This window comes from Convolutriloba macropyga, chromosome 5, assembly GCF_964194025.1.
Source record: "Convolutriloba macropyga chromosome 5, txConMacr16.3, whole genome shotgun sequence".
Classification (NCBI taxonomy): Eukaryota; Metazoa; Xenacoelomorpha; order Acoela; family Convolutidae; genus Convolutriloba; species Convolutriloba macropyga.
Window position 1 is genome coordinate 39,574,327 of NC_134472.1, and position 24,803 is coordinate 39,599,129.

General features: G+C 32.9%; 1 protein-coding gene across 1 annotated transcript in view; it reads left to right on the top strand.

The window, feature by feature from the left end:
• LOC142340366 (cilia- and flagella-associated protein 65-like) overlaps positions 1-24,803 on the top strand; it is a 113,986-nt gene that overhangs the window by 6,547 nt on the left and 82,636 nt on the right. The window lies entirely within an intron of this gene.

Below are 24,803 nucleotides of genomic sequence, written 5' to 3' on the forward strand. Positions count from 1 at the left end.
AAAACTTGAAGCAGGCAGTTTGCTTGAGGAAGTTTTGAGCAAGTTGGTCTTTTTATGCTAGAAACAGACACGTTCTTTTTTTGCAATAAACACAGATAAAAAATCACAAACTTGCAAACATTATCAAAATATAATACATGTTCGTGGTTATTATTTTCAAAATGGAAGATAGTTCTTGATTAAAATGCGGAACTCGAAAACAATATAACCAATTACTTAAAAAGTTAAAAGCACGGAAAACGAGATGACTTTCACGAAACGCGTGATAAAACGATGACAAATAGGTAAGTCTCAATGCGCTATGATAAAAAACTGAGCTTTAAGTTTATTTGAATATTTTAGAGAACCCAATTAAAGGTGTAATTTCTTCGTTTTATTAAGACTCATTTTCCACGCCCTTTTAATTAGGCTAACATCTTATCAAATTGAAAAACAGTTCTCATTTTGTCACATAAGTCTCATGTTTCAAAAACTTTTTTGTTCTTCCCGGGTCGAGGTTTGGTCAAAAAATAATGTAAGATTAGCGGTGATTAGCGGTGAAAAACTTTTTTCACCGCAAAGCGCCCGCATCTTTTAGCGTTCAATGCGTTCATAGCGGTGAATTTTTGTAAGATTAGCGGTTAATTTAGCGGTGAATTTTTGTAAGATTAGCGATTTTAGCGGTGAAAAATTTTTTTTCACCGCTTCGTGGTAGCGCTGAAAATTTTTTTTCACCGCATTATGCTAGTAGCGGTGAAAATTTTTTTTCACAGCTTAAGCGGTGAAAGAAAAATTTTCATCGCTACGAGCAGAATGCGGTGAAAAAAAAATTTTCAGCGCTACCGTCAGAATGCGGTGAAAAAAAATTTTTATGCGCTACCACGACTCGGGGTTTTCAAAGCAACATCATTTTTTACATTACCTGAACCAGCACCCAAGCTGGTTTTTTGACAATGACAATCCAGACAGCTGCAGACATGTGCCTAATACGCCAACTACGTCCCCAACATGAGGTGCACAAAATCCCAGTGGGGGGAAACCGACTAACTGGCGTCTCAACGGGGCAGGGGGGGTGCACCTCTTCATTAAATAAATTTTACATTTCCTAGGCAAGCTATAGCAAAAATTCTTTTTGTTTTAGACTCTAAATACACTGCGGATACTCCATACCGAGTTTGGTTTGATTTGGACAACTCCTTGACCCGATCAAAAAGACCTATTTTTAAAATTCTTTATTTGCGAAATTCGCAAATTTCCGTATGAAACACTAACTTTTTTCCTAGGCAAGCTATACCAAAAATTCTTTTTGTTTTATGCTCTAATTACATAGGGGATACTACATACCATGTTTGGTTCGATTTGAACAACTCCTTGACCCGACGAAAAAGACCTATTTTTAAAAATATTTTTTCGAAATAATTGCAACTTTCCGTATGAAAAACTAACTTTTTTCCTAGGCAAGCTATACCAAAAATTCTTTTTGTTTTATGCTCTAATTACACAGGGGATACTCCATTCCGAGTTTAGTTTGATTTGAACAACTTCCTAATCCGACGAAATAGACCAATTTTCAAAATTCAATAATTGCAATTTATTTGAAATAATAGCAAATTTCGTATGAAACACTAACTTTTTTCCTAGGCAAGCTATACCAAAAATTCTTTTTGTTTTATGCTCTAATTACACAGGGGATACTCCATGCCGAGTTGGGTTCGTTTTGAACAACTCCTTGATCCGACGAAATAGACCAATTTTCAAAACTCAATAATTGCAATTTATTTGAAATAATAGCAAATTTCCGTATGAAACACTAACTTTTTTCCTAGGCAAGCTATACCAAAAATTCTTTTTGTTTTATGCTCTAATTACAATGGGGATACTCCATGCCGAGTTTGATTCGATTTGAACAACTCCCTGATCCGACGAAATAGACCAATTTTCAAAATTCAATAATTGCAATTTATTTGAAATAATAGCAAATTTCCGTGTGAAACACTAACTTTTTTCCTAGGCAAGCTATACCAAAAATTCTTTCTGTTTTATGCTCTAATTACACAGGGGATACTCCATGCCGAGTTGGGTTCGTTTTGAACAACTCCTTGATCCGACGAAATAGACCAATTTTCAAAACTCAATAATTGCAATTTATTTGAAGTAATAGCAAATTTCCGTTTGAAACACTAACTTTTTTCCTAGGCAAGCTAAACCAAAAATTCTTTTTGTTTTATGCTCTAATTACACAGGGGATACTCCATGCCGACTTTGGTTCGTTTTGAACAACTCCTTGATCCGACGAAATAGACCAATTTTCAAAATTCAATAATTGCAATTTATTTGAAATAATAGCAAATTTCCGTGTGAAACACTAACTTTTTTCCTAGGCAAGCTATACCAAAAATTCTTTCTGTTTTATGCTCTAATTACACAGGGGATACTCCATTCCGAGTTTAGTTCGATTTGAACAACTTCCTGATCCGATGAAACAGACCAATTTTCAAAATTCAATAATTGCAATTTATTTGAAATAATAGCAAAATTCCGTATGAAACACTAACTTTTTTCCTAGGCAAGCTATACCAAAAATTCTTGTTGTTTTATGCTCTAATTACACAGGGGATACTCCATGCCGAGTTGGGTTCGTTTTGAACAACTCCTTGATCCGACGAAATAGACCAATTTTCAAAACTCAATAATTGCAATTTATTTGAAATAATAGCAAATTTCCGTATGAAACACCAACCTTTTTGCTAGGCAAGCTATACCAAAAATTCTTTTTGTTTTATGCTCTAATTACACAGGGGATACTCCATGCCGAGTTTGATTCGATTTGAACAACTCCCTGATCCGACGAAATAGACCAATTTTCAAAATTCAATAATTGCAATTTATTTGAAGTAATAGCAAATTTCCGTATGAAACACTAACTTTTTTCCTAGGCAAGCTATACCAAAAATTCTTTTTGTTTTATGCTCTAATTACCTAGGGGATACTACATACCATGTTTGGTTCGATTTGAACAACTCCTTGACCCGACGAAAAAGACCTATTTTTAAAAATATTTTTTCGAAATAATTGCAACTTTCCGTATGAAAAACTAACTTTTTTCCTAGGCAAGCTATACCAAAAATTCTTTTTGTTTTATGCTCTAATTACATAGGGGATACTACATACCATGTTTGGTTCGATTTGAACAACTCCTTGACCCGACGAAAAAGACCTATTTTTAAAAATATTTTTTCGAAATAATTGCAACTTTCCGTATGAAAAACTAACTTTTTTCCTAGGCAAGCTATACCAAAAATTCTTTTTGTTTTATGCTCTAATTACACAGGGGATACTCCATTCCGAGTTTAGTTTGATTTGAACAACTTCCTAATCCGACGAAATAGACCAATTTTCAAAATTCAATAATTGCAATTTATTTGAAATAATAGCAAATTTCGTATGAAACACTAACTTTTTTCCTAGGCAAGCTATACCAAAAATTCTTTTTGTTTTATGCTCTAATTACACAGGGGATACTCCATGCCGAGTTGGGTTCGTTTTGAACAACTCCTTGATCCGACGAAATAGACCAATTTTTAAAAATATTTTTTCGAAATAATTGCAACTTTCCGTATGAAAAACTAACTTTTTTCCTAGGCAAGCTATACCAAAAATTCTTTTTGTTTTATGCTCTAATTACACAGGGGATACTCCATTCCGAGTTTAGTTTGATTTGAACAACTTCCTAATCCGACGAAATAGACCAATTTTCAAAATTCAATAATTGCAATTTATTTGAAATAATAGCAAATTTCGTATGAAACACTAACTTTTTTCCTAGGCAAGCTATACCAAAAATTCTTTTTGTTTTATGCTCTAATTACATAGGGGATACTACATACCATGTTTGGTTCGATTTGAACAACTCCTTGACCCGACGAAAAAGACCTATTTTTAAAAATATTTTTTCGAAATAATTGCAACTTTCCGTATGAAAAACTAACTTTTTTCCTAGGCAAGCTATACCAAAAATTCTTTTTGTTTTATGCTCTAATTACACAGGGGATACTCCATTCCGAGTTTAGTTTGATTTGAACAACTTCCTAATCCGACGAAATAGACCAATTTTCAAAATTCAATAATTGCAATTTATTTGAAATAATAGCAAATTTCGTATGAAACACTAACTTTTTTCCTAGGCAAGCTATACCAAAAATTCTTTTTGTTTTATGTTCTAATTACACAGGGGATACTCCATGCCGAGTTGGGTTCGTTTTGAACAACTCCTTGATCCGACGAAATAGACCAATTTTCAAAACTCAATAATTGCAATTTATTTGAAATAATAGCAAATTTCCGTATGAAACACTAACTTTTTTCCTAGGCAAGCTATACCAAAAATTCTTTTTGTTTTATGCTCTAATTACAATGGGGATACTCCATGCCGAGTTTGATTCGATTTGAACAACTCCCTGATCCGACGAAATAGACCAATTTTCAAAATTCAATAATTGCAATTTATTTGAAATAATAGCAAATTTCCGTGTGAAACACTAACTTTTTTCCTAGGCAAGCTATACCAAAAATTCTTTCTGTTTTATGCTCTAATTACACAGGGGATACTCCATGCCGAGTTGGGTTCGTTTTGAACAACTCCTTGATCCGACGAAATAGACCAATTTTCAAAACTCAATAATTGCAATTTATTTGAAGTAATAGCAAATTTCCGTTTGAAACACTAACTTTTTTCCTAGGCAAGCTAAACCAAAAATTCTTTTTGTTTTATGCTCTAATTACACAGGGGATACTCCATGCCGACTTTGGTTCGTTTTGAACAACTCCTTGATCCGACGAAATAGACCAATTTTCAAAATTCAATAATTGCAATTTATTTGAAATAATAGCAAATTTCCGTGTGAAACACTAACTTTTTTCCTAGGCAAGCTATACCAAAAATTCTTTCTGTTTTATGCTCTAATTACACAGGGGATACTCCATTCCGAGTTTAGTTCGATTTGAACAACTTCCTGATCCGATGAAATAGACCAATTTTCAAAATTCAATAATTGCAATTTATTTGAAATAATAGCAAAATTCCGTATGAAACACTAACTTTTTTCCTAGGCAAGCTATACCAAAAATTCTTGTTGTTTTATGCTCTAATTACACAGGGGATACTCCATGCCGAGTTGGGTTCGTTTTGAACAACTCCTTGATCCGACGAAATAGACCAATTTTCAAAACTCAATAATTGCAATTTATTTGAAATAATAGCAAATTTCCGTATGAAACACCAACCTTTTTGCTAGGCAAGCTATACCAAAAATTCTTTTTGTTTTATGCTCTAATTACACAGGGGATACTCCATGCCGAGTTTGATTCGATTTGAACAACTCCCTGATCCGACGAAATAGACCAATTTTCAAAATTCAATAATTGCAATTTATTTGAAGTAATAGCAAATTTCCGTATGAAACACTAACTTTTTTCCTAGGCAAGCTATACCAAAAATTCTTTTTGTTTTATGCTCTAATTACAATGGGGATACTACATACCATGTTTGGTTCGATTTGAACAACTCCTTGACCCGACGAAAAAGACCTATTTTTAAAAATATTTTTTCGAAATAATTGCAACTTTCCGTATGAAAAACTAACTTTTTTCCTAGGCTAGCTATAGCAAAAATTCTTTTTGTTTTAGACTCTATATACACTGGGGATACTCCATGCCGAGTTTGGTTCGATTTGAACAACTCCTTGATCCGACGAAATAGACCTATTTCTAAAAATATTTCGAAATAATTGCAACTTTCCGTATGAAAAACTAACTTTTTCCTAGGCTAGCTATAGCAAAAATTCTTTTTGTTTTAGACTCTATATACACTGGGGATACTCCATGCCGAGTTTGGTTCGATTTGAACAACTCCTTGATCCGACGAAATAGACCTATTTCTAAAAATATTTCGAAATAATTGCAACTTTCCGTATGAAAAACTAACTTTTTCCTAGGCTAGCTATAGCAAAAATTCTTTTTGTTTTAGACTCTATATACACTGGGGATACTCCATGCCGAGTTTGGTTCGATTTGAACAACTCCTTGATCCGACGAAATAGACCTATTTCTAAAAATATTTCGAAATAATTGCAACTTTCCGTATGAAACACCAACCTTTTTGCTAGGCAAGCTATACCAAAAATTCTTTTTGTTTTATGCTCTAATTACACAGGGGATACTCCATGCCGAGTTTGATTCGATTTGAACAACTCCCTGATCCGACGAAATAGACCAATTTTCAAAATTCAATAATTGCAATTTATTTGAAGTAATAGCAAATTTCCGTATGAAACACTAACTTTTTTCCTAGGCAAGCTATACCAAAAATTCTTTTTGTTTTATGCTCTAATTACCTAGGGGATACTACATACCATGTTTGGTTCGATTTGAACAACTCCTTGACCCGACGAAAAAGACCTATTTTTAAAAATATTTTTTCGAAATAATTGCAACTTTCCGTATGAAAAACTAACTTTTTTCCTAGGCTAGCTATAGCAAAAATTCTTTTTGTTTTAGACTCTATATACACTGGGGATACTCCATGCCGAGTTTGGTTCGATTTGAACAACTCCTTGATCCGACGAAATAGACCTATTTCTAAAAATATTTCGAAATAATTGCAACTTTCCGTATGAAAAACTAACTTTTTCCTAGGCTAGCTATAGCAAAAATTCTTTTTGTTTTAGACTCTATATACACTGGAGATACTCCATACCGAGTTTGGTTCGATTTGAACAACTCCTTGACCCGACGAAAAAGACCTATTTTTAAAAATATTTATTCGAAATAATTGCAACTTTCCGTATGAAAAACTAACTTTTTCCTAGGCTAGCTATAGCAAAAATTCTTTTTGTTTTAGACTCTATATACACTGGGGATACTCCATGCCGAGTTTGGTTCGATTTGAACAACTCCTTGATCCGACGAAATAGACCTATTTCTAAAAATATTTCGAAATAATTGCAACTTTCCGTATGAAAAACTAACTTTTTTCCTAGGCTAGCTATAGCAAAAATTCTTTTTGTTTTAGACTCTATATACACTGGGGATACTCCATGCCGAGTTTGGTTCGATTTGAACAACTCCTTGATCCGACGAAATAGACCTATTTCTAAAATTCGTTATTTGCGAAATTCGCAAATTTCCGTATGAAACACTAACTTTTTTTTCCTAGGCAAGCTATATCAAAAATTCTTTTTGTTTTATGCTCTAATTACACAGGGGATACTCCATTCCGAGTTTAGTTCGATTTGAACAACTTCCTGATCCGACGAAATAGACCAATTTTCAAAATTCAATAATTGCAATTTATTTGAAATAATAGCAAATTTCCGTATGAAACACTAACTTTTTTCCTAGGCAAGCTATACCAAAAATTCTTTTTGTTTTATGCTCTAATTACACAGGGGATACTCCATGCCGAGTTGGGTTCGTTTTGAACAACTCCTTGATCCGACGAAATAGACCTATTTCTAAAAATATTTCGAAATAATTGCAACTTTCCGTATGAAAAACTAACTTTTTCCTAGGCTAGCTATAGCAAAAATTCTTTTTGTTTTAGACTCTATATACACTGGGGATACTCCATGCCGAGTTTGGTTCGATTTGAACAACTCCTTGATCCGACGAAATAGACCTATTTCTAAAAATATTTCGAAATAATTGCAACTTTCCGTATGAAAAACTAACTTTTTTCCTAGGCTAGCTATAGCAAAAATTCTTTTTGTTTTAGACTCTATATACACTGGGGATACTCCATGCCGAGTTTGGTTCGATTTGAACAACTCCTTGATCCGACGAAATAGACCTATTTCTAAAATTCGTTATTTGCGAAATTCGCAAATTTCCGTATGAAACACTAACTTTTTTTTCCTAGGCAAGCTATATCAAAAATTCTTTTTGTTTTATGCTCTAATTACACAGGGGATACTCCATTCCGAGTTTAGTTCGATTTGAACAACTTCCTGATCCGACGAAATAGACCAATTTTCAAAATTCAATAATTGCAATTTATTTGAAATAATAGCAAATTTCCGTATGAAACACTAACTTTTTTCCTAGGCAAGCTATACCAAAAATTCTTTTTGTTTTATGCTCTAATTACACAGGGGATACTCCATGCCGAGTTGGGTTCGTTTTGAACAACTCCTTGATCCGACGAAATAGACCAATTTTCAAAACTCAATAATTGCAATTTATTTGAAATAATAGCAAATTTCCGTATGAAACACTAACTTTTTTCCTAGGCAAGCTATACCAAAAATTCTTTTTGTTTTATGCTCTAATTACACAAGGGATACTCCATGCCGAGTTTGATTCGATTTGAACAACTCCCTGATCCGACGAAATAGACCAATTTTCAAAATTCAATAATTGCAATTTATTTGAAGTAATAGCAAATTTCCGTATGAAACACTAACTTTTTTCCTAGGCAAGCTACACCAAAAATTCTTTTTGTTTTATGCTCTAATTACCTAGGGGATACTACATACCATGTTTGGTTCGATTTGAACAACTCCTTGACCCGACGAAAAAGACCTATTTTTAAAAATATTTTTTCGAAATAATTGCAACTTTCCGTATGAAAAACTAACTTTTTTCCTAGGCTAGCTATAGCAAAAATTCTTTTTGTTTTAGACTCTATATACACTGGAGATACTCCATACCGAGTTTGGTTCGATTTGAACAACTCCTTGACCCGACGAAAAAGACCTATTTTTAAAAATATTTATTCGAAATAATTGCAACTTTCCGTATGAAAAACTAACTTTTTCCTAGGCTAGCTATAGCAAAAATTCTTTTTGTTTTAGACTCTATATACACTGGGGATACTCCATGCCGAGTTTGGTTCGATTTGAACAACTCCTTGATCCGACGAAATAGACCTATTTCTAAAAATATTTCGAAATAATTGCAACTTTCCGTATGAAAAACTAACTTTTTTCCTAGGCTAGCTATAGCAAAAATTCTTTTTGTTTTAGACTCTATATACACTGGGGATACTCCATGCCGAGTTTGGTTCGATTTGAACAACTCCTTGATCCGACGAAATAGACCTATTTCTAAAATTCGTTATTTGCGAAATTCGCAAATTTCCGTATGAAACACTAACTTTTTTTTCCTAGGCAAGCTATATCAAAAATTCTTTTTGTTTTATGCTCTAATTACACAGGGGATACTCCATTCCGAGTTTAGTTCGATTTGAACAACTTCCTGATCCGACGAAATAGACCAATTTTCAAAATTCAATAATTGCAATTTATTTGAAATAATAGCAAATTTCCGTATGAAACACTAACTTTTTTCCTAGGCAAGCTATACCAAAAATTCTTTTTGTTTTATGCTCTAATTACACAGGGGATACTCCATGCCGAGTTGGGTTCGTTTTGAACAACTCCTTGATCCGACGAAATAGACCAATTTTCAAAACTCAATAATTGCAATTTATTTGAAATAATAGCAAATTTCCGTATGAAACACTAACTTTTTTCCTAGGCAAGCTATACCAAAAATTCTTTTTGTTTTATGCTCTAATTACACAGGGGATACTCCATGCCGAGTTTGATTCGATTTGAACAACTCCCTGATCCGACGAAATAGACCAATTTTCAAAATTCAATAATTGCAATTTATTTGAAGTAATAGCAAATTTCCGTATGAAACACTAACTTTTTTCCTAGGCAAGCTAAACCAAAAATTCTTTTTGTTTTATGCTCTAATTACACAGGGGATACTCCATGCCGACTTTGGTTCTTTTTGAACAACTCCTTGATCCGACGAAATAGACCAATTTTCAAAATTCAATAATTGCAATTTATTTGAAATAATAGCAAATTTCCGTGTGAAACACTAACTTTTTTCCTAGGCAAGCTATACCAAAAATTCTTTTTGTTTTATGCTCTAATTACACAGGGGATACTCCATTCCGAGTTTAGTTCGATTTGAACAACTTCCTGATCCGACGAAATAGACCAATTTTCAAAATTCAATAATTGCAATTTATTTGAAATAATAGCAATTTTCCGTATGAAACACTAACTTTTTTCCTAGGCAAGCTATACCAAAAATTCTTGTTGTTTTATGCTCTAATTACACAGGGGATACTCCATGCCGAGTTGGGTTCGTTTTGAACAACTCCTTGATCCGACGAAATAGACCAATTTTCAAAACTCAATAATTGCAATTTATTTGAAATAATAGCAAATTTCCGTATGAAACACTAACTTTTTTCCTAGGCAAGCTATACCAAAAATTCTTTTTGTTTTATGCTCTAATTACACAGGGGATACTCCATGCCGACTTTGGTTCGTTTTGAACAACTCCTTGATCCGACGAAATAGACCAATTTTCAAAATTCAATAATTGCAATTTATTTGAAATAATAGCAAATTTCCGTGTGAAACACTAACTTTTTTCCTAGGCAAGCTATACCAAAAATTCTTTCTGTTTTATGCTCTAATTACACAGGGGATACTCCATTCCGAGTTTAGTTCGATTTGAACAACTTCCTGATCCGATGAAATAGACCAATTTTCAAAATTCAATAATTGCAATTTATTTGAAATAATAGCAAATTTCCGTATGAAACACTAACTTTTTCCTAGGCAAGCTATACCAAAAATTCTTGTTGTTTTATGCTCTAATTACACAGGGGATACTCCATGCCGAGTTGGGTTCGTTTTGAACAACTCCTTGATCCGACGAAATAGACCAATTTTCAAAACTCAATAATTGCAATTTATTTGAAATAATAGCAAATTTCCGTATGAAACACCAACCTTTTTGCTAGGCAAGCTATACCAAAAATTCTTTTTGTTTTATGCTCTAATTACACAGGGGATACTCCATGCCGAGTTTGATTCGATTTGAACAACTCCCTGATCCGACGAAATAGACCAATTTTCAAAATTCAATAATTGCAATTTATTTGAAGTAATAGCAAATTTCCGTATGAAACACTAACTTTTTTCCTAGGCAAGCTATACCAAAAATTCTTTTTGTTTTATGCTCTAATTACCTAGGGGATACTACATACCATGTTTGGTTCGATTTGAACAACTCCTTGACCCGACGAAAAAGACCTATTTTTAAAAATATTTTTTCGAAATAATTGCAACTTTCCGTATGAAAAACTAACTTTTTTCCTAGGCTAGCTATAGCAAAAATTCTTTTTGTTTTAGACTCTATATACACTGGAGATACTCCATACCGAGTTTGGTTCGATTTGAACAACTCCTTGACCCGACGAAAAAGACCTATTTTTAAAAATATTTATTCGAAATAATTGCAACTTTCCGTATGAAAAACTAACTTTTTTCCTAGGCTAGCTATAGCAAAAATTCTTCTTGTTTTAGACTCTATATACACTGGGGATACTCCATGCCGAGTTTGGTTCGATTTGAACAACTCCTTGATCCGACGAAATAGACCTATTTCTAAAAATATTTCGAAATAATTGCAACTTTCCGTATGAAAAACTAACTTTTTTCCTAGGCAAGCTATATCAAAAATTCTTTTTGTTTTATGCTCTAATTACACAGGGGATACTCCATTCCGAGTTTAGTTCGATTTGAACAACTTCCTGATCCGACGAAATAGACCAATTTTCAAAATTCAATAATTGCAATTTATTTGAAATAATAGCAAATTTCCGTATGAAACACTAACTTTTTTTCCTAGGCAAGCTATACCAAAAATTCTTTTTGTTTTATGCTCTAATTACACAGGGGATACTCCATGCCGAGTTGGGTTCGTTTTGAACAACTCCTTGATCCGACGAAATAGACCAATTTTCAAAACTCAATAATTGCAATTTATTTGAAATAATAGCAAATTTCCGTATGAAACACTAACTTTTTTCCTAGGCAAGCTATACCAAAAATTCTTTTTGTTTTATGCTCTAATTACACAGGGAATACTCCATGCCGAGTTTGATTCGATTTGAACAACTCCCTGATCCGACGAAATAGACCAATTTTCAAAATTCAATAATTGCAATTTATTTGAAGTAATAGCAAATTTCCGTATGAAACACTAACTTTTTTCCTAGGCAAGCTAAACCAAAAATTCTTTTTGTTTTATGCTCTAATTACACAGGGGATACTCCATGCCGACTTTGGTTCGTTTTGAACAACTCCTTGATCCGACGAAATAGACCAATTTTCAAAATTCAATAATTGCAATTTATTTGAAATAATAGCAAATTTCCGTGTGAAACACTAACTTTTTTCCTAGGCAAGCTATACCAAAAATTCTTTTTGTTTTATGCTCTAATTACACAGGGGATACTCCATTCCGAGTTTAGTTCGATTTGAACAACTTCCTGATCCGACGAAATAGACCAATTTTCAAAATTCAATAATTGCAATTTATTTGAAATAATAGCAATTTTCCGTATGAAACACTAACTTTTTTCCTAGGCAAGCTATACCAAAAATTCTTGTTTTTTTATGCTCTAATTACACAGGGGATACTCCATGCCGAGTTGGGTTCGTTTTGAACAACTCCTTGATCCGACGAAATAGACCAATTTTCAAAACTCAATAATTGCAATTTATTTGAAATAATAGCAAATTTCCGTATGAAACACCAACCTTTTTGCTAGGCAAGCTATACCAAAAATTCTTTTTGTTTTATGCTCTAATTACACAGGGGATACTCCATGCCGAGTTTGATTCGATTTGAACAACTCCCTGATCCGACGAAATAGACCAATTTTCAAAATTCAATAACTGCAATTTATTTGAAGTAATAGCAAATTTCCGTATGAAACACTAACTTTTTTCCTAGGCAAGCTATACCAAAAATTCTTTTTGTTTTATGCTCTAATTACCTAGGGGATACTACATACCATGTTTGGTTCGATTTGAACAACTCGAAATAATTGCAACTTTCCGTATGAAAAACTAACTTTTTTCCTAGGCTAGCTATAGCAAAAATTCTTTTTGTTTTAGACTCTATATACACTGGAGATACTCCATACCGAGTTTGGTTCGATTTGAACAACTCCTTGACCCGACGAAAAAGACCTATTTTTAAAAATATTTATTCGAAATAATTGCAACTTTCCATATGAAAAACTAACTTTTTTCCTAGGCTAGCTATAGCAAAAATTCTTTTTGTTTTAGACTCTATATACACTGGGGATACTCCATGCCGAGTTTGGTTCGATTTTAACAACTCCTTGATCCGACGAAATAGACCTATTTCTAAAAATATTTCGAAATAATTGCAACTTTCCGTATGAAAAACTAACTTTTTTCCTAGGCTAGCTATAGCAAAAATTCTTTTTGTTTTAGACTCTATATACACTGGGGATACTCCATGCCGAGTTTGGTTCGATTTGAACAACTCCTTGATCCGACGAAATAGACCTATTTCTAAAATTCGTTATTTGCGAAATTCGCAAATTTCCGTATGAAACACTAACTTTTTTTTCCTAGGCAAGCTATATCAAAAATTCTTTTTGTTTTATGCTCTAATTACACAGGGGATACTCCATTCCGAGTTTAGTTCGATTTGAACAACTTCCTGATCCGACGAAATAGACCAATTTTCAAAATTCAATAATTGCAATTTATTTGAAATAATAGCAAATTTCCGTATGAAACACTAACTTTTTTCCTAGGCAAGCTATACCAAAAATTCTTTTTGTTTTATGCTCTAATTACACAGGGGATACTCCATGCCGAGTTGGGTTCGTTTTGAACAACTCCTTGATCCGACGAAATAGACCAATTTTCAAAACTCAATAATTGCAATTTATTTGAAATAATAGCAAATTTCCGTATGAAACACTAACTTTTTTCCTAGGCAAGCTATACCAAAAATTCTTTTTGTTTTATGCTCTAATTACACAGGGGATACTCCATGCCGAGTTTGATTCGATTTGAACAACTCCCTGATCCGACGAAATAGACCAATTTTCAAAATTCAATAATTGCAATTTATTTGAAGTAATAGCAAATTTCCGTATGAAACACTAACTTTTTTCCTAGGCAAGCTAAACCAAAAATTCTTTTTGTTTTATGCTCTAATTACACAGGGGATACTCCATGCCGACTTTGGTTCGTTTTGAACAACTCCTTGATCCGACGAAATAGACCAATTTTCAAAATTCAATAATTGCAATTTATTTGAAATAATAGCAAATTTCCGTGTGAAACACTAACTTTTTTCCTAGGCAAGCTATACCAAAAATTCTTTTTGTTTTATGCTCTAATTACACAGGGGATACTCCATTCCGAGTTTAGTTCGATTTGAACAACTTCCTGATCCGACGAAATAGACCAATTTTCAAAATTCAATAATTGCAATTTATTTGAAATAATAGCAATTTTCCGTATGAAACACTAACTTTTTTCCTAGGCAAGCTATACCAAAAATTCTTGTTGTTTTATGCTCTAATTACACAGGGGATACTCCATGCCGAGTTGGGTTCGTTTTGAACAACTCCTTGATCCGACGAAATAGACCAATTTTCAAAACTCAAGAATTGCAATTTATTTGAAATAATAGCAAATTTCCGTATGAAACACTAACTTTTTTCCTAGGCAAGCTATACCAAAAATTCTTTTTGTTTTATGCTCTAATTACACAGGGGATACTCCATGCCGAGTTTGATTCGATTTGAACAACTCCCTGATCCGACGAAATAGACCAATTTTCAAAATTCAATAATTGCAATTTATTTGAAGTAATAGCAAATTTCCGTATGAAACACTAACTTTTTTCCTAGGCAAGCTAAACCAAAAATTCTTTTTGTTTTATGCTCTAATTACACAGGGGATACTCCATGCCGACTTTGGTTCGTTTTGAACAACTCCTTGATCCGACGAAATAGACCAATTTTCAAAATTCAATAATTGCAATTTATTTGAAATAATAGCAAATTTCCGTATGAAACATTAACTTTTTTCCTAGGCAAGCTATACCAAAATTTTTTTTTGTTTTTGCACTCTAGGTACCCATGGTATACTCAATTCCCAGTTTGGTTCGATTTGAACAACTCCTTGACCCGATGAAAAAGACCTATTTTTAAAATTATTGATTTGAAATAATAGCAAATTTCCGTATGAAAAATTAAATTTTTCCTAGGCAAGCTATAGCAAAAATTCTTTTTGTTTTACAATCTTGGTGCCCGTGGTATACTCCATACCCAGTTTGGTTCGATTCGAACATTTCCTTGACCCGATGAAAAAGGCCTATTTTTAAAAATTATTTAAAATTAAGTATTGGAATTAATCGGAAATTTCCGTACGAAAAACTAACTTTTTTCCTACGCAACTTGTAGGAAAAATTCTCTTTGTTTCACACTCTAGGTACCCATGGTATAATTCATACCCAGTTTGGTTCGATTTGAACAACTCCTTGACCCGATGAAAAAAGCCTATTTTTAAAAATTATTTAAAATTAATTATTCGAATTAATCGGAAATTTCCGTACGAAAAACTAATTTTTTTCCGACGCAAGTTATAGCGAAAACTCTTTTTGTTTTAGACTCTAGTTACACAGGGGATACTCCATACCGAGTTTGGCTTGATTTGGACAACTCCTTGACTCGATGAAAAAGACCTATTTTTAAAAATTATTTAAAATTAAGTATTGGAATTAATCGGAAATTTCCGTACGAAAAACTAACTTTTTTCCTACGCAACTTGTAGGAAAAATTCTTTTTGTTTCACACTCTAGGTACCCATGGTATAATTCATACCCAATTTGGTTCGATTTGAACAACTCCTTGACCCGATGAAAAATACTATACTTAAAAATTAAATAAACGAAATAATAGCAAAATTCCATATGAAATACTAACTTTTTTGCTAGGCAAGCTATACCAAAAATTCTTTTCGTCTTAGACTCTAGGTACACAGGGGATACTCCATACCGAGTTTGGCTTGATTTGGACAACTCCTTGACTCGATGAAAAAGACCTATTTTCAAAATTATTTATTTGAAATAATCGCAAATTTGCATACGAAAAACTAACTTTTTTCAGAGGCAAGCTATAGCAAAAATTCTTTTTGTTTTACACTCTAGGTACCCATGGTATACTCCATACCCAGTTTGGTTCGATTCGAACAACTCCTTGACCCGATGAAAAAGGCCTATTTTTAAAAATTATTTAAAATTAAGTATTGGAATTAATCGGAAATTTCCGTACGAAAAACTAACTTTTTTCCTACGCAACTTGTAGGAAAAATTCTTTTTGTTTCACACTCTAGGTACCCATGGTATAATTCATACCCAATTTGGTTCGATTTGAACAACTCCTTGACCCGATGAAAAATACTATACTTAAAAATTAAATAAACGAAATAATAGCAAAATTCCATATGAAATACTAACTTTTTTGCTAGGCAAGCTATACCAAAAATTCTTTTCGTCTTAGACTCTAGGTACACAGGGGATACTCCATACCGAGTTTGGCTTGATTTGGACAACTCCTTGACTCGATGAAAAAGACCTATTTTCAAAATTATTTATTTGAAATAATAGCAAATTTCCGTATGAAAAATTAACTTTTTTCCTAGGCAAGCTATAGCAAAAATTCTTTTTGTTTTACAATCTTGGTGCCCGTGGTATACTCCATACCCAGTTTGGTTCGATTTGAACAACTCCTTGACCCGATGAAAAAAGCCTATTTTTAATAATTATTTAAAATTAATTATTCGAATTAATCGGAAATTTCCGTACGAAAAACTAACTTTTTTCCGACACAAGTTATAGGGAAAGCTCTTTTTGTTTTAGACTCTAGTTACACAGGGGATACTCCATACCGAGTTTGGCTTGATTTGGACAACTCCTTGACTCGATGAAAAAGGCCTATTTTCAAAATTATTTATTTGAAATAATCGCAAACTTCCATACGAAAAACTAACTTTTTTCAGAGGCAAGCTATAGCAAAAATTTTTGTTTTACACTCCAGGTACCCATGGTATAATTCATACCCAATTTGGTTCGATTTGAACAACTCCTTGACCCGATGAAAAATACTATACTTAAAAATTAAATAAACGAAATAATAGCAAAATTCCGTATGAAATACTAACTTTTTTGCTAGGCAAGCTATACCAAAAATTCTTTTCGTCTTAGACTCTAGGTACACAGGGGATACTCCATACCGAGTTTGGTTTGATTTGGACAACTCCTTGACCCGATCAAAAAGACCTATTTTTAAAATTATTGATTTGAAATAGTAGCAAATTTCCGTATGAAAAATTAACTTTTTTCCTAGGCAAGCTATAGCAAAAATTCTTTTTGTTTTACAATCTTGGTGCCCGTGGTATACTCCAAACCCAGTTTGGTTCGATTTGAACAACTCCTTGACCCGATGAAAAAAGCCCAATTTTAAAAATTATTTAAAATTAATTATTCGAATTAATCGGAAATTTCCGTACGAAAAACTAACTTTTTTTCCGACGCAAGTTATAGCGAAAACTCTTTTTGTTTTAGACTCTAGTTACACAGGGGATACTCCATTCCGAGTTTGGCTTGATTTGGACAACTCCTTGACTCGATGAAAAAGACCTATTTTCAAAATTATTTATTTGAAATAATAGCAAATTTCCGTATGAAAAATTAACTTTTTTCCTAGGCAAGCTATAGCAAAAATTCTTTTTGTTTTACAATCTTGGTGCCCGTGGTATACTCCATAACCAGTTTGGTTCGATTTGAACAACTCCTTGACCCGATGAAAAAGGCCTATTTTTAAAAATTATTTAAAATTAAGTATTGGAATTAATCGGAAATTTCCGTACGAAAAACTAACTTTTTTCCTACGCAACTTGTAGGAAAAATTCTCTTTGTTTCACACTCTAGGTACCCATGGTATAATTCATACCCAGTTTGGTTCGATTTGAACAACTCCTTGACCCGATGAAAAAAGCCTATTTTTAATAATTATTTAAAATTAATTATTCGAATTAATCGGAAATTTCCGTACGAAAAACTAACTTTTTTCCGACACAAGTTATAGGGAAAGCTCTTTTTGTTTTAGACTCTAGTTACACAGTGGATACTCCATGCCAAGTTTGGCTTGATTTGGACAACTCCTTGACTCGATGAAAAAGACCTATTTTCAAAATTATTTATTTGAAATAATCGCAAATTTCCATACGAAAAACTAACTTTTTTCAGAGGCAAGCTACAGCAAAAATTCTTGTTTTACACTCTAGGTACCCATGGTATACATCATACCCAGTGTGGTTCGATTTGAACAACTCCTTGACCCGATGAAAAAGGCCTATTTTTAAAAATTATTTAAAATTAAGTATTGGAATTAATCGGAAATTTCCGTACGAAAAACTAACTTTTTTCCTAGGCAACTTGTAGGAAAAATTCTCTTTGTTTCACACTCTAGGTACCCATGGTATAATTCATACCCAGTTTGGTTCGATTTGAACAACTCCTTGACCCGATGAAAAAAGCCTATTTTTAAAAATTATTTAAAATTAATTATTCGAATTAATCGGAAATTTCCGTACGAAAAACTAACTTTTTTCCGACGCAAGTTATAGCGAAAACTCTTTTTGTTTTAGACTCTAGTTACACAGGGGATACTCCATACCGAGTTTGGCTTGATTTGGACAACTCCTTGACTCGATGAAAAAGACCTATTTTCAAAATTATTTATTTGAAATAATCGCAAATTTCCATACGAAAAACTAACTTTTTTCAGAGGCAAGCTATAGCAAAAATTCTTTTTGTTTTACACTCTAGGTACCCATGGTATACTCCATACCCAGTTTGGTTCGATTCGAACAACTCCTTGACCCGATGAAAAAGGCCTATTTTTAAAAATTATTCAAAATTAAGTATTGGAATTAATCGGAAATTTCCGTACGAAAAACTAACTTTTTTCCTACGCAACTTGTAGGAAAAATTCTTTTTGTTTCACACTCTAGGTACCCATGGTATAATTCATACCCAATTTGGTTCGATTTGAACAACTCCTTGACCCGATGAAAAATACTATACTTAAAAATTAAATAAACGAAATAATAGCAAAATTCCGTATGAAATACTAACTTTTTTGCTAGGCAAGCTATACCAAAAATTCTTTTCGTCTTAGACTCTAGGTACACAGGGGATACTCCATACTGAGTTTGGCTTGATTTGGACAACTCCTTGACCCGATCAAAAAGACCTATTTTTAAAATTATTGATTTGAAATAATAGCAAATTTCCGTATGAAAAATTAACTTTTTTCCTAGGCAAGCTATAGCAAAAATTCTTTTTGTTTTACAATCTTGGTGCCCGTGGTATACTCCAAACCCAGTTTGGTTCGATTTGAACAACTCCTTGACCTGATGAAAAAAGCCTAATTTTAAAAATTATTTAAAATTAATTATTCGAATTAATCGGAAATTTCCGTACGAAAAACTAACTTTTTTCCGACGCAAGTTATAGCGAAAACTCTTTTTGTTTTAGACTCTAGTTACACAGGGGATACTCCATACCGAGTTTGGCTTGATTTGGACAACTCCTTGACTCGATGAAAAAGACCTATTTTCAAAATTATTTATTTGAAATAATAGCAAATTTCCGTATGAAAAATTAACTTTTTTCCTAGGCAAGCTATAGCAAAAATTCTTTTTGTTTTACAATCTTGGTGCCCGTGGTATACTCCATACCCAGTTTGGTTCGATTTGAACAACTCCTTGACCCGATGAAAAAAGCCTATTTTTAATAATTATTTAAAATTAATTATTCGAATTAATCGGAAATTTCCGTACGAAAAACTAACTTTTTTCCGACACAAGTTAAAGGGAAAGCTCTTGTTTTAGACTCTAGTTATACAGGGGATACTCCATACCGAGTTTGGCTTGATTTGGACAACTCCTTGACTCGATGAAAAAGACCTATTTTCAAAATTATTTATTTGAAATAATCGCAAATTTCCATACGAAAAACTAACTTTTTTCAGAGGCAAGCTACAGCAAAAATTCTTGTTTTACACTCTAGGTACCCATGGTATACATCATACCCATTGTGGTTCGATTTGAACAACTCCTTGACCCGATGAAAAAGGCCTATTTTTAAAAATTATTTAAAATTAATTATTCGAATTAATCGGAAATTTCCGTACCAAAAACTAACTTTTTTCCTACGCAACTTATAGGAAAAATTCTTTTTGTTTCACACTCTAGGTACCCATGATATAATTCATACCCAGTTTGGTTCGATTTGAACAACTCCTTGACCCGATGAAAAAGAACTATTTTTAAAATTATTTATTTGAAATAATCGCAAATTTCCGTACGAAAAACTAACTTTTTTCAGAGGCAAGCCATAGCAAAATTTCTTTTCGTTTTACACTCTAGTTACCCATGGTTTACTCCATATCCAGTTTGGTTTGGTTTGAACAACTCCTTGACCCGATGAAAAAGACCTATTTTTAAAATTCGTCATTCGCTAAATTCGCAAATAACAAATCGTTATTCGGAAAAAACTTCCCAGGCAAAAAAAATCAATTACAAATAAACCAGAGGATCAAATAATTCATTTTATCATCAACACTTCAGCTTACAATAATGAAAACAAGAACAAATTTGCAAAAATTACTATAATAAGCACATTGAGTAACAAATTTTTGGAACAATTTGAATCAAACTACAAGTAAAATCAGATACGTTTATAGTAAAACAAATTACAGAATCATTTTCGTTTGTATTCAACGTCAGTTTGCCGTATTTAAACAATTTTTGCGTTTTTTGTTTGAAGTGTGCAATGCTTGTACTCACGGACATTACCTTTTCCTTCTTTTTTGAACTTCTTCATAATAACAACAACTTCTTGCTTGCACAATCGACATTTGACCCAATTTCTCTTTACTGGAAACAGTGGCTCGCGTTCAAATCCATTAATTTCCGTCTTTATGCAATTCATATAGCACAATTTTCTGGACTTTTTTCGAATAGTTTTGGATGCTGCCATAAATAAGTTAATTCTCAAATTGAAGAACATCCATCCATTAAAATGGCTTTGATTTCTTCTGGAACAAAGGAATTTCACTCCAACTACGCCTGGCAATCTTTTCACTATATGGCGTTTAGCAGCAATCATGTCCGATGCCAAACGATTTCCAAAGCGTAACGCAAATCTATGTCGAATGGTTGACTTTTTTGGAATTTTAGTTGATTTCGATAACTTGTGACTGTTTCCTTTGAATGACTTTTCCCTCATCATCCTTTCTTCTTTTTCTTTTTCTTGTGCATGAATTCTGGCCAGCAATTTGCTCCTCAATTCCGAATTGAGATCCATCAAAAACAAATATCTGAAGATCAAAAGACTATTTCTTAAAATATTATTCTCTCACATCAAACTAAGAAGAGACAAAAACCTTTAAGCTAGGCAAACTATAGCAGAAATTTCCTTTGTCTTACACTCTACCTACACAGGGGGTACTTCATGCCAAGTTTGGTTCAATTTGGACAACTTCTCGACCCAATCAAAAATAACTAATAATTAAAATTCGCTAACCGCGAAATTCGGAAAACTCCGTATGAGAACGCAACTTTTTTCCTAAGCAAGATATACCGAAAATCCCCTTCGTTTTAGACTCTAGGTACACAGGGGAAACTCCATACCGAGTTTCCACTTGATTTGGAGCACCCGTTGACCCGATGAAAAAGACCTCTTTTTAACATTCGTTATTCGCGAAATTCGCAAATTTATGTATGAAAAGACAACTTTTTTCCTAGACAAGCTATAGCAAAAATTCTTTTTGTTTTAGACTCTATGTACACATAGGATTCTCTATACCGAGTTTGGTTCAATTTCATGAAGGTTTTGACCATACGAAAAAGACCTATTTTTAAAATTCGTTATTTGCGAAATTCGCAAATTTCCGTATGAAAAAATAACTTTTCTCCTAGGCAAGCTATACCAAAAATTCTTTTTGTTTTAGACTCTAGGTACACATAGGATTATCGATGCCGAGTTTGGTTCAATTTCATGAAGGTTTTGACCATACGAAAAAGACCTATTTTTAAAATTCGTTATTTGCGAAATTCGCGAATTTCCGTATGAAAAACTAACTTTTTTCCTAGGCAAGCTATAGCAAAAATTCTTTTTGTTTTACACTCTAGGTACCCATGGTATACTGCATACCAAGTTTTGCTCGATTTGAAAAACTCCTTGAACCGATGAAAAAACCTATTTTTAAAAATTATTTAAAATTAATTATTCGAATTAATCGGAAATTTCCGTACGAAAAACTAACTTTTTTCCTACGCAAGCTATAGCAATAATTTTTTTTTGTTTTAGACTCTAGGTACACATAGGATTCTCTATACCGAGTTTGGTTCAATTCCATGAAGATTTTGACCATACGAAAAAGACCTATTTTTAAACTTCGTTATTTGCGAAATTCGCAAATTTCCGTATGAAAAACTAACCCTTCTCCTAGGCAAGCTATAGCAAAAATTCTTTTTGTTTTAGACTCTATGTACACATACGATTCTCTATACCGAGTTTCGTTCAATTTCATGAAGGTTTTGACCATACGAAAGAGACCTATTTTTAAAATTCGTTATTTGCGAAATTCGCAAATTTCCGTATGAAAAACTAAATTTTCTCCTAGGCAAGCTATACCAAAAATTCTTTTTGTTTTAGACTCTAGGTACACATAGGATTATCGATACCGAGTTTGGTTCAATTTCATGAAGGTTTTGACCATACGAAAAAGACCTATTTTTAAAATTCGTTATTTGCGAAATTCGCAAATTTCCGTATGAAAAACTAACCCTTCTCCTAGGCAAGCTATAGCAAAAATTCTTTTTGTTTTAGACTCTATGTACACATACGATTCTCTATACCGAGTTTGGTTCAATTTCATGAAGGTTTTGACCATACGAAAAAGACCTATTTGTAAAATTCGTTATTTGCGAAATTCGCAAATTTCCGTATGAAAAACTAACTTTTCTCCTAGGCAAGCTATACCAAAAATTCTTTTTGTTTTATGCTCTAAATACATAGGGGATACTACATACCCAGTTTGGTTTGATGTGGGCAACTCCTTGACCCGATGAAAAAGACCTATTTTGAAAAATTACTTAAAATTAATTATTCGAATTAATCGGAAATTTCCGTACGAAAACCTAGTTTTTTCGTACGCAAGCGATAGCCAAAATTCTTTTTGTTTTAGACTCTTGGTACACAGGGGATACTACATGCCGAGTTTGGCTTGATTTGGACAACTCCTTGACCCGATCAAAAAGACCTATTTTTTTAAATTATTGATTTGAAATAATAGCAAATTTCCGTATGAAAAACTAACTTTTTTCCTAGGCAAGCTATAGCAAATTTTTTTTTTGTTCTAGACTCTACATACAATAGGGATACTCCATACCGAGTTTGGTTCGATTTGGACAACTCCTTGACCCGATCAAAAAGACCTATTTTTAAAATTCAATCGCAATTTATTCGAAATAATTGCATATTTGCGTATGAAATACTAACTTTTTTCTAGGCAAGCTATAGCGAAAATTCTTATTTTTTTACCCTCTAGGTACCCATTGTATACTCAATACCCAGTTTGGTTCGATTTGAACAACTCCTTGACCCAATGAAAAATACTATATTTAAAAATTAAATAAACGAAATAATCGCAAAATTCCGTATGAAATACTAACTTTTTTTCCTAGGCAAGCTATACCAAAAATTCTTTTTGTTTTACACTCTAAGTACCCATGGTATACTCAATACCCAGTTGGGTTCGATTTGAACAACTCCTTGACCCGATGAAAAATACTATATTTAAAAATTAAATAAACGAAATGATCGCAAAATTCCGTATGAAATACTAACTTTTTTCCTAGGCAAGCTATACCAAAAATTCTTTTTGTTTTAGACTCTATATACACTGGGGATACTCAATGCAGAGTTTGGTTTGATTTGAACAACTCCTTGATCCGACGAAATAGACCAATTTTCAAAATTCAATAATTGCAATTTATTTGAAGTAATAGCAAATTTCCGTATGAAACACTAACTTTTTTCCTAGGCAAGCTAAACCAAAAATTCTTTTTGTTTTATGCTCTAATTACGTAGGGGATACTCCATGCCAAGTTTGGTTCGATTTGGACGATTCCTTGACCCGATGAAAAAGCCCTTTTTTAAAATTCGTTATTTGCGAAATTCGCATATTTCCGTATGAAGTACTAACTTTTTTCCTAGGCAAGCTATACCAAAAATTCTTTTTGTTTTATGCTCTAATTACATAGTGGATACCACATACCAAGTTTGGTTCGATTTGAACAACTCCGTGACCCGACGAAAAAGACCTATTTTTAAAAATATTTATTCGAAATAATTGCAATTTTCCGTATGAAAAACTAACTTTTTTTCTAGCCTAACTATAGCAAAAATTCTTTTTGTTTTAGACTCTACATACACTGCTGGGGATATTCCATGCCGAGTTTCGTTCGATTTGAACAACTCCTTGTTCCGACGAAATAGACCTATTTCTAAAATTTGTTATTTGCGAAATTCGCAAATTTCCGTATGAAAAAAAAACTTTTTTCCTTGGCAAGCTATACAAAAAATTCTTTTTCTTTTATGCTATAATTACACAGGGGATACTCCATGCCGAGTTTGGTTCGATTTGAACTACTCCTTGATCCGACGAAATAGACCAATTTTCAAAATTCAATAATTGCCATTTATTTGATATAATAGCAAATTTCCGTATGAAAAACTATAACTTTTTTCCTAGGCAAGCTATACCAAAAATTCTTTTTGTTTTATGCTCTAAATACATAGGGGATACTACATACCAAGTT